At 32.3% G+C, this 13,937-nt stretch overlaps 1 protein-coding gene across 1 annotated transcript in view; it reads left to right on the forward strand.

Annotated features, from left to right (window-relative positions):
- The first annotated feature begins 9,260 nt into the window (after window positions 1-9,260).
- Window positions 9,261-13,937, forward strand: part of LOC149423064 (carbonic anhydrase 2-like) — a 75,099-nt gene continuing 70,422 nt past the window's right edge. Inside the window, exon 1 of the mRNA XM_089633042.1 lies at window positions 9,261-9,381. The gene's annotated coding sequence lies outside the window, so the exon portion shown is untranslated. The remainder of the gene's footprint in view (window positions 9,382-13,937) is intronic.

Raw genomic sequence — 13,937 nt, forward strand, 5'->3', positions numbered from 1 at the left:
AGTTTTTTCGTGCTTTTGACGGCTTGACATATTTATTAGCCTATCGCTATTAGAAAAATTAATGATATTTTAGACTAAGACGTAACAAATATTTTTATTTTAATAAATAAATAAATGGAATACATTTTTACGAGACGTTGGCAAAAGAAGGAGTAAGTACAATACATAACCCAAAAAATAATCACAATATTAAGTACATTTACTGAAAAATGGCAGAAACAAGAAGGACTATACAAGATTTTTCTAATATTTACCTTGTTATTTTGTGGAGGTGTGATGTATGGTAATAAGTTGGGTATTCAAGCGATGGATGGCACTAGTCATAAAGCTTACTCCAGATCCCGACAGACATGTCGCTAGAGTGTAGCAATTGCCTGTGGGATATTATTGACAGACAACAAGCTTCCAGAAAGAGAGAATTACCAACCCTCGGGTAATGAACAGTGTAGCTAAATCCAGATTTATTGATTGTTACGTAAATAAACACAATTATAGTAAAATAACCTTTTATTTTATCAAAGAGCTCCCAACACAGAAATCTGCAAGTAAAGCAGAGACATAACAGTAACAAAAACAAGTATGGTTGTTAAACAAGTTTTTTGTTTTTGTTTCTAAGTGAAACCGAAAAGAGTCTCGACAGCTCTCGACCATCTGAAGCCAGTGAGACTATGGCTTCCACAGTTTGGGTAAGTTGTGAGGCTGAAGGTAGTGCGCAGAGGAAGGATATGGAGTAGAGGAAGGTGGGGAAGAGGGAAGTAAGGAAGCCTCTGGCCATTCAGATCTGGTCACCAAACACCTTAAATTTCAAGCAACGTTTCAATTTTTAAATGTGTGATCCTAACAGTCTTAAAACAAATTAATCAAATAAAATTCACTTGCGCACGCCAGGAACTCGCGACCTTCCGCTTGCTAGTCAAGAGCCTTAGGAGGTCGTGATGTCCGTATACGCTTTTTTGTTAAAAAATCTTCTTTCATCTGAACTCATAGTACGTTAAATACCCAAACTACACCTCAAAACGCATTACAAAAATATATAAGAGTTATAACTCGTGACCAATCAATAGTTATAGCGGTGTTGTTCATTTAAAAGTCTGGCTAAAAACAGTCTAAATATTCGACAAATGTCTATTATTTAAAAAGAATAATAAAATTAACCTAGCCGTTACCAGTGGTCTTTTTTTCAAAAAACTAAATAAGAAAGTAGGAAGGATTGAGCATAAATAATAAGAAGACAATGAAATTATTACCTTATTTTATCGAGAAATAATAATTAGTTTTCAATTATTAGTAACCAATTTCATTTTAAATGCAACAGAATTAATGTTATTTGAGGTGTATTTAAAAGAATACTACGAATAAAAAGTTAATAATCGACGACTAAATATAACGGTTTAAATAAATTATTGCACCAACAACTTCGGCATTTCCCATTCATTGAATTTTATGCCGAACCGTGTGATTTTTTTACGCAGGTTGATTGGTTGAAAAATGGTACCGTTCGTATGTAGTAAACAGAAAACAACATGTTCATACATAAATACCATGATGTGCCTATCCATTAGAAAACATGTTCGTATTATGATGTTTACAGTAGAATTCAAGGTCATCTTATTATCTAATCACTGGCTCCGTGATCGAAGGATAAGGCTCTCGATTAGTAATCTGGATGTTGCAGGTTCAAATCCCGGCGTGCACAAGAATTTTGTTACTCTTTGATGTGTGTTATTTAAAAATTTATACGTTTAAAATTATATGCGGCATGTTAAAGAGTGTAAGATACTCTTATACCCTAGTGTAAGACCACCATTCAGAATTTAAAAGTAGCTTAAAATGACTTTAGCCACATTCGGTGACCAGTGAGTGAGCCAAGTGCTTTACCACCTTCTTCTTTCCATCGCTTTCGCATTCCCACTACCCTATTCCTCAAAATATATCCCAATTGGGGATGCCATAGTCTCAGTGGTTCCAGACGGTTAGGAGCAGTTGGCAATCTTGTGCGGTATTCACGTAAAAAATTAAAGGAATGCAGAATAAACAATACCTCAAGATTATTTGCTTTTCAGCAGAGGTTGATTCAGACTATTTGTACAATGTAGACGACGTTACCGGATATTAGCAAATGTAAGACGCAAGTACTTGTGGTAGAGTCATGTGAATATGCAGCTGAATAAAATAATGAGTGAGCATTTCGAAAAGAATCAATCATAATGCAGAGCGTTATTAGAACGTATCGGAAATCGGAAACGAATTGAGGACACACGTAGGCTATTCTCTCCTTGATAAGGTTTCTATTGTTCCCTGCATTACAAGGATTCGCGCTGAGAAAGTTCAATAAAGAGCATTACCGATTATCCTACCCATCTTCATACTTGCAAAAAAAGACAACTGACAATAAATCAAATTAAACATCTTCTGTTGTCCTCTCCTATCGATGGTTGGTTATCACCAGATTCATCAGTGCAGTCTATAATACTGCAGGCTGCAAAAATCTATTCACATCAGTCGCGTAGGTTTAGAATCCATGAAGTATGGCGTTTCCTCTGCCTCGTTTTACTTCTATCTTCCTCTGGATTCTCAAGTGGATATGTTTTGTACTTTTCATTCCTTCTGAAAGGTATGATTTCGATCATATTTATAAATTGATTTTTTTTAATCTCACCTTTGGTGAGTATATTGAGATACACTTTCTATTAACAAAAACATTATTTTCTAATTTTAAAAGTTATGAATAAAATAATTTATAGAATTATAAAAAAATTGAAAATATGTCTCCACATTAAACTTAGTTTCCGTGTAGCCACTCAAGTAAGAAATTGGATTCCGTCTGTACAAATAAAATCAAGTTTTACATTTTGATTGGCAATTATTTTTGTGAAACTAGAATTTTTATTAAAAATGACATGATATAATATTTTTTCCTGCCCACTTAATATCTTTACATCGTCAACTTTAATTTTTTTTAATAATAATGAAAATAAGTCGCGCAAAATCTGACCATGTTTAGGTTATGTGAGTTTGATCAAATCTTAACCTATTCCCATAACCTGTTTTCATAAATCTAACATGTTTGAAATATAACAGAACTTATTAATTAATATACTTCTTCTTGTTACTTGTTCTCCTTCTACTTTAGTTACATATTTAATTTGTTCCGTTAACCTCCCCTGAAAGTGTTTCCCCTCCCCGTACCTTCCCCTCCTATAATATTTGGTCTCCCTCTTTTCTATTTGTATCTCTTTCCGTCACCAATAAGATGTCTTCTTCTCCATTGGTCTCTTTCTCTCATTGTATTTTCTTATGTATATAATATGTGTCACAATATTACAAGCCTATGAGAAGAATCCAAACATTGGGAAACATAATACGAAACATACTTCTATGTTGTAGATATATTTAGTTCAACAATATTGCAAAATAAGTTGGCTTTAATCCTTTTTTGTCTTCAAATAGAGCTGATTTACATAGTGAAATATTTAATTCTGGGTGTGCAAAATGAAGTTGTTGATAACAACTTCATTGTTGGCGCTGTACAAATATATTTATTAAATAAGAAATACAGCTGGCTTATGACTAGGATTCATAATAACTAGTGACTTACATCTAAGATTTATTTCTAGTGACTTAAGACTGAGGCTCGTAACTACTGTCTTATAAAACTTTTTGTCGTTTATGTTTGTGAATATATTATATAAATTGTACAAATACGTAAGTAAAAGTCTATTTATACGATAATTAAATAAAATCATAAACTTGTTGAATTTCGGAAAATTCTACGATAATTCGACTACAAAGTAACATCAAAAGAATTTATTGTACCTGATGATATTTACTATACGTACTTATATATATTATATTTCTTCAAAATGTAAAATTTCAACTTGTATTATGTATGTAAAAGCCCTACAAGCTTTCAATAAATAAATCACTGGATTTATTACAGATTTCATCTCTGCTTTCGTCACTGGTTTCATCGCTTGTTTCATAATTGTTTTCATCGTTGGTTTCATCGTATGTTTCACGTCTCTTATCATTACATGTTTCATTTCTATTTTCCTGACATGTTTAATCAGAGGATTCATCTCAGATTTCATCGTTTATTTCGTCACTAGTTTCATGGCAGGTTTTATCACTGTTTTCATCACTGGATTTATCACAGATTTCATCGCTGGTTTCATCGCTTGTTTCATCACTTTTTTTCTCCTTAAAATGAATCAATTTACAGAGTAGAATCATTAATGTTAACTTAAATTAGTTTTCACTGCTTTTGATTTTTTAATGTTCCTCTTCTATAGAAGCTGACGCTTGTGTCTAGAAGAATGGTGAGCATCAAAAGATGAAGAATATTTAGTGTTTGTATTTATGATTTAAGGAAAAATGGATATTCAAATTTATAATCAATTAAGAAGATAGTTTAATTATTTTGGTATTTTTATATTGAACTTCTCTTTAATCGCTTTTAGTGGGTGTTTATAGTTTTCGATTGTTCTGATATTTTCGGGTAGGCTGTTGAAGTATTTTTTCCCTAGATATATGTAATGATATTGAGCAAAAGTTTATAACTAAATATATCTAAATAACAATTCTTATTACATATTTTATAACTGGATTCATCGCAGATTTCATCGCTGATTTCGTTGCTTATTTCATCACTGTTTACATCACATGATTCAAGACATGGTTCCAAAACCACAATATAAGAATAACAAACACTTTTGAATTTGTATTTTATAATTCGTAAAGTATATCATGCAATTCGCATTACTATTTCTGGTAAGAATAAAGTCATCGCTATATTATTCAACTCGCAGCGTTTTATTTCTTCCCGCAGCATCGGAGTAAGGGTGATGAGAGGGGGGCTATAGTGACCTGGCTTTTCTAACGTATGATTATTATTAAAAGAAATGTATGATTAGCTTATTGAAAAAAAGGTCACCGGAGATCAAAATGAAATCAACATTTTTTACACCAAATAAGCTCAGGAATCAGATCAATCGTCTTGTTATTTAATTTATTAACTGAATTGGTTTCAGTACGCTATTATAAACAACAGTGACGTTAGCCATAATTATTACGAAACAAATCATGAGAATGTAACATTAGTGATGAATCATTTATTTTACGAACAGGGCCGTACCAGAAAAAAAGGCACATGGCGCCAGTAAATTTTTACGCCCCTTGACAAAACCAATAGACGCTTAGGTAGGTCTTCACTGTGATCAATAATTTGTACTTTTGCAAAGCGCCGTTTGAATGAAAAATAATCTCAAAGGTGGTGTGTTAGGACTGTTAGATGTTGGGTATTATCAGCGCTTTGGCGCAATGACAATTCAGCACCCGGAGCGGACTGCTCCAATTGTGCCCGCATAGGGCCGGCCCTGTTTACGTAACTGGCAGTTAAAACTACCTCACAAAGGTAAGTTTTTAGATTCTCACGGCCAAAAGCATTTTTGTTGTTTGTTTTTGGGGTGTTATGCCGTGTTGCGCTAACTCCTTCTTTAGCCGACGTTTCGGACAGCGTTGCAGTGTCCATCATCAGGGCAGATCCGGTATCTTCGGATCTACCGGATCTGCCCTGATGATGGACACTGCAACGCTGTCCGAAACGTCGGCTAAAGAAGGAGTTAGCGCAACACGGCATAACACCCTATATACCTCACAAAGAATTACCAATAACCGGTGATCAAAATTTATGAACGTAACTACATAACAAAGATTTAATTTAATTATTAAATCCCCGATAATGATGTTCGAATGCCATCTGCTGGAGAAATTTTTAGGCATTTTGTGAGCTAACAATTATGATAATTATGTACGCATCATGATTTGCAATATGTTAACATAAAGTCTGTAATTATTATACCATCTTGCATTATTTGTTTCTACCAACTGAAACCTTGATAAACGAATCCCGAATGTACGATTTCTAAACAGATAGTTCTGTATTTTTTAAAGTTCTATCAACTATTTTCAGCTCGCTGTGTAATTCCCATCACAAGCAATGACCGTTTTAAGTTTCTGTTGATTACAGCACCAAGATCGCTCGTGTAATGGGTGCATTTGCTTTAGGTGAAATTTTAACATATTGTGTTATTCACACAGCCTACATTTTTTTGCATAAATAATTAATGTTAGTTAACTTATAGAAACATTATAAATACTTTGAATTCTATTGAAATCGAGAGTAGTTTTTTTTTACATTAGCTCCACAAAGGAAGTCGTCAGGTAAATAATTTCCCTCTTGGGCTATGTTATCTTTTGGGGTGCTGTATGGACGGTCATTTTAATGAAATAAATGAGAGTGCGTCGGAATGTAAAGATCGGTATTTCCAGAAGTGACGGACGAATGAATCCATTTTTCACACTGCGGTTCAAGGCGATGGGTCGAGAGAGTTCTGTAAGAGAGGTCAAAGGGTCTCCCTCACCCAGTGTCTATCGATCCAGCCCACCACACAGTTGGTGACATACAGTAGATCTAGTCAAATTTCATAAATATTGAAAAATGTTGACAAACGAATACAAAATAATGAAAATTATTCGAACTTATCATTATCAACGCAAGGTAAACAAGTACTGTGCTTGTATTGTACTGTGCTGGCAATGATAATGGCAATATAAATCATTGTCCATGAACAAGCAAGAATGGTTACAAAACACTTGGAACAAAACCGTTCACCGGCCCCCATTTGAGATACTTTTTTATGCGTCTTTCCATCCAAGCGATAATATTTTTAAAGTAAAATGCTTACGCCGGTAATTTTTTTCTTCATATTTGCTTTCAGTTATGACTGATTCGATTCGAAACTAGTGTATTGATGTCATCATCTCGTAATTATTTAACAATAATGATATCGATGTGTTTATTTTCTCTAATACTTGAAAACATTGTATTGACAAAAAATATGAAATTTCATAGAAAAACAAAGCAACTTACAAATTGGTTACATGTAACCAATTAATGACATAAGAGTAAGGACGGGTTGTTTCAGAGAATTTGAACAATTCATCAAATTTCAACGTTCATTTTCAAGTTCTGTGAAAGATTTTTTCAAGTTCTGTTTTTATTCCAGTTTTGTCAAGTAACTAGCCTACAGTGATAAAATAACAGAACTTGAATAGGACTTTCACAGAACCCAAAAATGAACGTTGAAATTTGATGAATTGTTCAAATTCTCCGAAACAACCCGTCCTTAGTATATAAAACCCACTTAAATTATATTTCCATTACACCAACCAAACACAGCACAAATTTTATTGATAAATTTTAACTGTCTAAGTAATTAGATTCTTACACGCTCGTTTAACTTTGACGTGGTAAAACCTGCCTTAAGCCTGGTTTAAGACCGGTTTCACCAAAAAAAAAGACACGGTAAAAAGTCAAAGTTCTGATTTTAAGAGCCGCGTAAATTTCCATTAGTAATATTTACAAAACGTTATATTTACACCACTTTTTTAGATAGGCTGTAAGTATTTATATTATTATTTCGTTTTACAACTGTTTTTCATATCAAAAGCATTAAAATAATTTTCAACAATTTAAGCACAACAAAATCAAAAATCAATTAACAAACTTCAGATTCAAAACAATTAATTTGGCTCTTTTAAGCCAAGCAAGTTAGCGATCAAAGAGTTCTCATGAGTTCGTCTCACTAATTTACGCAAAACCCAACCTAACCTAACTTCACCATTCAACAATCGACATTGGATGAAAAGGCATTCCTTGTATCAAAGTAAACTTCATAAACAATCAAAATTCCGTTGTTGAATCGATTGATTTAATATACCCAACAAGGGATATCGCCATTTCCTTCCTGATCTGTTGAGGCCGTGGTGTTATCCCTTGAGATGGAAATATCAACCAATTTTCTGCTTCATTTCATTCTGTGGCTCTTAGGTAGTATTTTAATAGTAAGTACAATAACGGCATTTCCCACGAGAAATGTTCGAATCATTCAAATAAACCACCAGTTTTCCCGTTTGTGTTTTAAATATATTTTTCACAGATTTATCTAACGAAAAACGATACTAAAGTTATTAAAGTTGCTTTAACCATTTCACATCGATGTAATACAAAAAAAAAACACTAAAATCGTTGATATTAGTAAAGTAATGTTTTTCAAAGTTTTTAAATATAATTACATAAGTAAAATTAATGAATTATGCAAACATTGTTTACATAAGTGATAAAACGAAATTTTAGATCTTGTAATGTAAAAATAACATTATCATGACTACACGCTATATATCACTCGTATTAATATAATAATGGAAAGATTTGTTATCCTATGTGAAACAACACAAGAGTCCCAACTGCTCCCAATCGTCTAGAGCCAGTGAGACAATGGCATCCCGTTTTGGGGTGTTTTGTGAGGCTGAAGGAAGTGGGAATTGCAAGGAGATGGGAATTATGATTATATGTTGTATTAGTATAATCATGGAAAGATTTTTTTATGTGAAACTGCACAAGATTCTCAACTGCTCCCAATCGTCGGGAGTCAGTGATACGATGGTATCCTCTTTCGGGGTATGTTGTGAGGCTGAAGGTAGTGGGGATGGGAAGGAGATGGGGAAGAGGAAGATGGGGAAGTACCTGGCTATTCAGATCTGGCCAACAAACACGGCCAAAGCCATTTCAAGCAACTTTTCAATTCTGAATGGTGGTCTTACACCAGGGTGATACTGAGAGAATCTTCAACTCTGAAAATGAGACTAAAGAATCATCAACTTTGAAATCATTGAAAATAATTTTATAAAACGTGCATGTTTTTGCAAAAAAAAATAGTTATTGCATTTGTGTGGTTATTTTGCATAATGGTCGATTTGTTGACCTGCGAAAGCATTGCGCGAGATTGATAATGGTTTGTACAATGATTCTTAACAAACATTCTAAATTCGAAACAAGGCTTTCAATGTGTAAATTGTCAACCGTAAAACCTTCAAACAAGTTACGTCAATTTAATAGTACTTAAACAGTACAACATTAAACAATACTTCTTTTCTGGTACATGCATAACCCCTTGAGGCCTGTCGGAAGGTTGTTGATGAAATACCGCCACAAGTAACCAGTCTTCCTTGGCTGTAAGCGTCAATATATTACAAAGCCACATAAATTAACTGCGATCGTAAATCCATATTAACGGAGCATGCTAACGTTTCTCCGGTTAACTATTAACTACTATCCCTAGAGTTAATTTGTATTTTTTCCATGCTCTAATATTTGTGTAAAATTGCCGTAACTTCAAATTCACGTTGAAGTTCAGTCAGTTAACATCTCGCTGAAGAGAGCGGGCGAGGAACAGTGCTGAAGTTTCTTATGGTGGCAATTTGTTTTTCAAACATTGATAAAGTGGTGTGATTTCTTTTGATTACTACGCTTTTTGACAGGTTAGTGTAGTGTTCTCATCTATTATACGAGTATTTTATGCAACGTTTATATATAATTATATATATATGGAAGTGTTTTTTAATGAATTGTTCTGAATATCATAGTTTTGTATACTTGGTTGTTGTTTACATTATCTTTGTGGAATTTTTTTTTTCATAAATTGTTCTAAATATCATAGTTTAGTATACTTGGTTGTTGTTTACATTATCTTTGTGAAAGTTTTTTTATAAATGTACTGAATATCATAGTTTAGTATATTTGGTTGTTGTTTACATTATCTTTGTGAAAGTTTTTTTTATAAATGTTCTGAATACCAGGGTTTTTTAACTTGATTGTTGTTTACATTATCTTTGAGCAAGTTTTTTTTTGTAAATTTTCTGAATATTTATTGTTTACATTATCTTTGTGGAAGTTTTCTTATAAATGTTTCTGAATATCATAGTTTGATTTACATGGTTGTTGTTTACATTATCTTTATGGAAGTTTTCTTATAAATGGTTCTGAATATCATAGTTTGTTTACTTTTAATTTTTTCATAACGCTCATCAACTCGTCAACTAATTTCTTCCCTTTCACGACATCTTCAGTCATTTATTTAACTTTATATGAATTTATCTGCTATACACAGTTTAGATGAAAACACTATACATGATTTTTGTTATGTTACTGTAATAATTTTTGTTATGTGTAAACATTACGCTTTGCTGATTTAACTTATTCACACTTTTACGAAATTTCAAGAGTGAAGTATAATAATATTTTTTTATCAAAAGATATGAAATATAAACTTACTGTTGTGTACTTTTTACAAATGATAGAAGACCCACTATTAGTATGATGTATTACTATACTGCCTTGTTTTGATATTAAACTAGTTTTTAAAGACATCTTGGTTAATATACTCCTAGTTTATTATTTAGTTTTTGTGCTGATGAGACTAAATCTACACGAAGAAAAATAAGTATGGCTGATTTATTTAAATCCTGTTAAAAACGTGATGGCAAGCCGTTTCCTAATAAAATATTAGTCCATTCAGATTGAACCTTATCATAACACGTTTTCATGAAGCTTTTCCTAATAAATATAATGACGAAATGCGACAATATCAGAATATATATGAACACGTGTTCTGACATCCTCATAACAAACAGATTCGAGTTTTACTGATAGTTTGTTAGGAACTTTTTCAAATCTGTCAATTCATTAGTTAAAGGCCTACAATCACGATTTTTTAACATGAATACGAATAATTTCACCAGATATAAACAAATTATCAATATTTTATATCAGTAGATTTTATCTTTGTACTACAGGGTTTTCCAATAAGTGGTGTTATTTTGAATAGCCCGCTATTTTCGTAGATGTTACTTTTGAAGCTGTCATTTTTGACATTTTACAAGTAGAAACTACGCCATTAATAAAAATGGAATGATACACGCTTCAACAACGCATTGAAATTATTAAAATTCACTTGAGTGAATCAAATGCAAATCATCTTGAGTGATGAGGCCCATTTCCACCTCGGTGGCTTCGACAACAAGCAAAATTGTCGCATCTGGGGCTCGGAAAACCAAGAGTTATTGTTGAAAAGCCTTTTTATCTTCAACGTGTGACTTTTTGGTGCGGTTTATGGTCCGGCGGAGTCATTGGACCTTACTTTTTCGAAAATGAGGCTGGAGCAACAGTTACGGTGAATGGATCGCTATCGAGAGATGATTAATGATTTTTTTGTAGCCGGATTGGATGATATTGATCTTGACAACGCTTACTTTCAACAAGACGGCGCTACGTGCCACACAAGCAACTAAACCATTGATCTTTTACAATTAAATATCAAAATAACACCTCTTATTGGAAAGCCCTGTATTAGCATAATGACTTACTATTCTCTTCTGCCTTTAACACTACCAGATATTGTAATTAACTTATAGTTATTATTCTGCTCTGATTATTTACCTTCTTGTTAATAATAATAATATTTCAACGATTTGCGTAACGCTGTTTTTATTTTTAAAAAACTTGTAAGGGCGCCGTACACAGTACAAATCTTTTTTTCCACGCCTCTATCCTAATCTACTATAACAACGTAGAACTTTAGACAAACAGATTGCATCCACCAGCTCATCAAGCAATAACATACAACTTTATATGTACAATGTATGATATTATTATATCACAGTGATGCTGCGTAAAAAATTACATAATATATTTTATGAATATAATAAATAATTAGTTAACAGCACTTCTTAGTGCACGTAAAATTTTTAGGCAATGTATGATTTAATCGAAGATTTATGCAGTGAAGAGAAAGTATCTGGAACCCAATTCTATCACTATATATTATATTGTTATGGATGCATATACGAGTATATGCATCCATAACAATATTTTTTCTATTAATTTTTCAGACTATTTTGTTCGCTTTTGGGAACAACTCATATGATCTCACAGAAATTGTTGTATATCCCTTACTGTTTAGGTGAGAAATATGATCTAAACGTTGTTAGAAAGAAAAAAACACCACGCTTAACATTCAAATCTTGAAGTTAGCCACAGAAGAATTAAAATGAGCACCTCTATGAAACTAAAGTTTCTGACATAAATTTAAGAAAGATTTATGAAGCTTCATAATTTTATTTTTATATGAAACGACAAAAAGTAAGGTGGCAAAAATATTTATAACACATTTTTCTAATAAAGTAAGTGTGTTTGTATACATGTTTTCACTATTAGTAATTTTAGTAAAAGAAAAACGTAAAGTGAAACATTTAAACTTTAATGTTTGCATTAAAATTTAAAACATTAAACAAACATGTTTATTTCTAATAATAAAATTTGAAAGCGTATTTCATAAACTTTCAAAAATAGCTTTTAGTTTTCGGGTGCGTTCAGAAATAATCCATTCATATGGAATTTATTGCAAAGCGGAAACACTCCAACCTTCTGACAGAATTGGCCAGAGACATGTGGAGTTAAGATGTAATTTCTAATTAATGGAAAAATTATTTATCTTAGGTACTACTTGCCTTTATAAAATCAAGGTACGGATGAAACTATTTAGCACAGCAAACATTGTGGTCAAATCAAAACAAAGTGGTTTTAATTCAACATTTCTTTTCATTGTCAATTTCTTTATTGACAGTGTACCGTGGTAATTAATGCTCGTGCAAGCGGTAAGAATGCTATGTTTTGATAAAAAGTAAGAGTTTTATATCCACAAAAGTGAAAAAACGAAAAATGAACCACTTCCGTGGAGTAACTGTTTTGAAACTTGACATTAGACGCTGTTCCGGTTCGTGAAACCCATCGATCTTTCAGTTAGTCTTCTTGAAATATTCAAAATAAATCAGTTCATGTTTCTAATGCTTTCAAAAAATTTTAATTCACACTACCTTTGACCTCACAACGTACCACATTTAAGAATGCCATATCTCACTGTCCCAGATGGTTAGGAGAGGTTGGGACTCTTGTGCGGTATTTACATAAAAATAAAAACGATGAGTCGAAACGCTGGTTTGAAATAGCTGTAGATATGTTTAGTAATCATAGTAACCCTATAGTGCCCAATCATCATTTCTCTATCTCATTCTGTTTCCTGCTGAACCTCGCAACGTTTACAATTGAGGGGTTTAGAAGAAAACCAGCTACGTATAAAAAAACAATAGAGAATTCATTTGATTATGAAACTATATCTAACCCCATCGACTACAATCGTTTGAAAGCAGAGATGCCCCTTTTCCACAAAAGTTTAAAAAGATTAGATGCAAAACGGACATAACGAACATTTACAGACTATTAACATGAAAAAAATAATAATTAGATAAGCGCTGCAAAAAAACGTATATGTCAACAGTCCACTTAAAAATGTTCACATCATGCACAGTTTAAGTGTCATTATACATTATGTATTAACAAAAAAATATAAACAGCAAAACGTGAGCAAAGGCAAAAAAAAAGAGATATCAAAAACAAAACATACAGATAAATATATGATCCAAAAAACAACAGAAACAAAAATAAAACAGAAAACAAATAGAGTATATAAAAAAAAAACAAACAAACGTTCAAAATCAATTGCTAATTTGCTTTTTAAAATAAGCGAGACTATTTGCATATATATCTATGTAGTTACACTCTATAGAAGTGCAGTATGAGTTGCAAAACTACCACTTTGTAAAACCAGAGATGCAAAAGTGTCACAGTTCATTTTATGTACTCCAATATTTTGACCTAGGTCCAGAAATTCGTAATTCTTTTATCCTGTGTAAGAGTATAGAATGGTTATAAGTATATTCTAAAAGAATTTTTTTTAATAATTTACGAAACAAAGGCAAAAAAGGTTTTTCGTATCTACTGAGAAATTTGTAAAAGTGTAATGTTACAAGTTTGCTGCTATACCCCTCAATAATCTGGGGATACCATTATCATTTTAGCAAGTATGAAAAAAAACTAATAACTTATAAATACCTCTCAAAATATTGTTAAGCCCAACTAATCACGAACTTGTTTGGTGAAGGACGTTCATAAAATCTCTAAATAGTATAAAATAAAGTCG

Source organism: Hesperophylax consimilis, chromosome 6 (genome assembly GCF_061612785.1).
Source record: "Hesperophylax consimilis isolate HC1 chromosome 6, BYU_Hcon_1.0, whole genome shotgun sequence".
Classification (NCBI taxonomy): domain Eukaryota; kingdom Metazoa; phylum Arthropoda; class Insecta; order Trichoptera; family Limnephilidae; genus Hesperophylax; species Hesperophylax consimilis.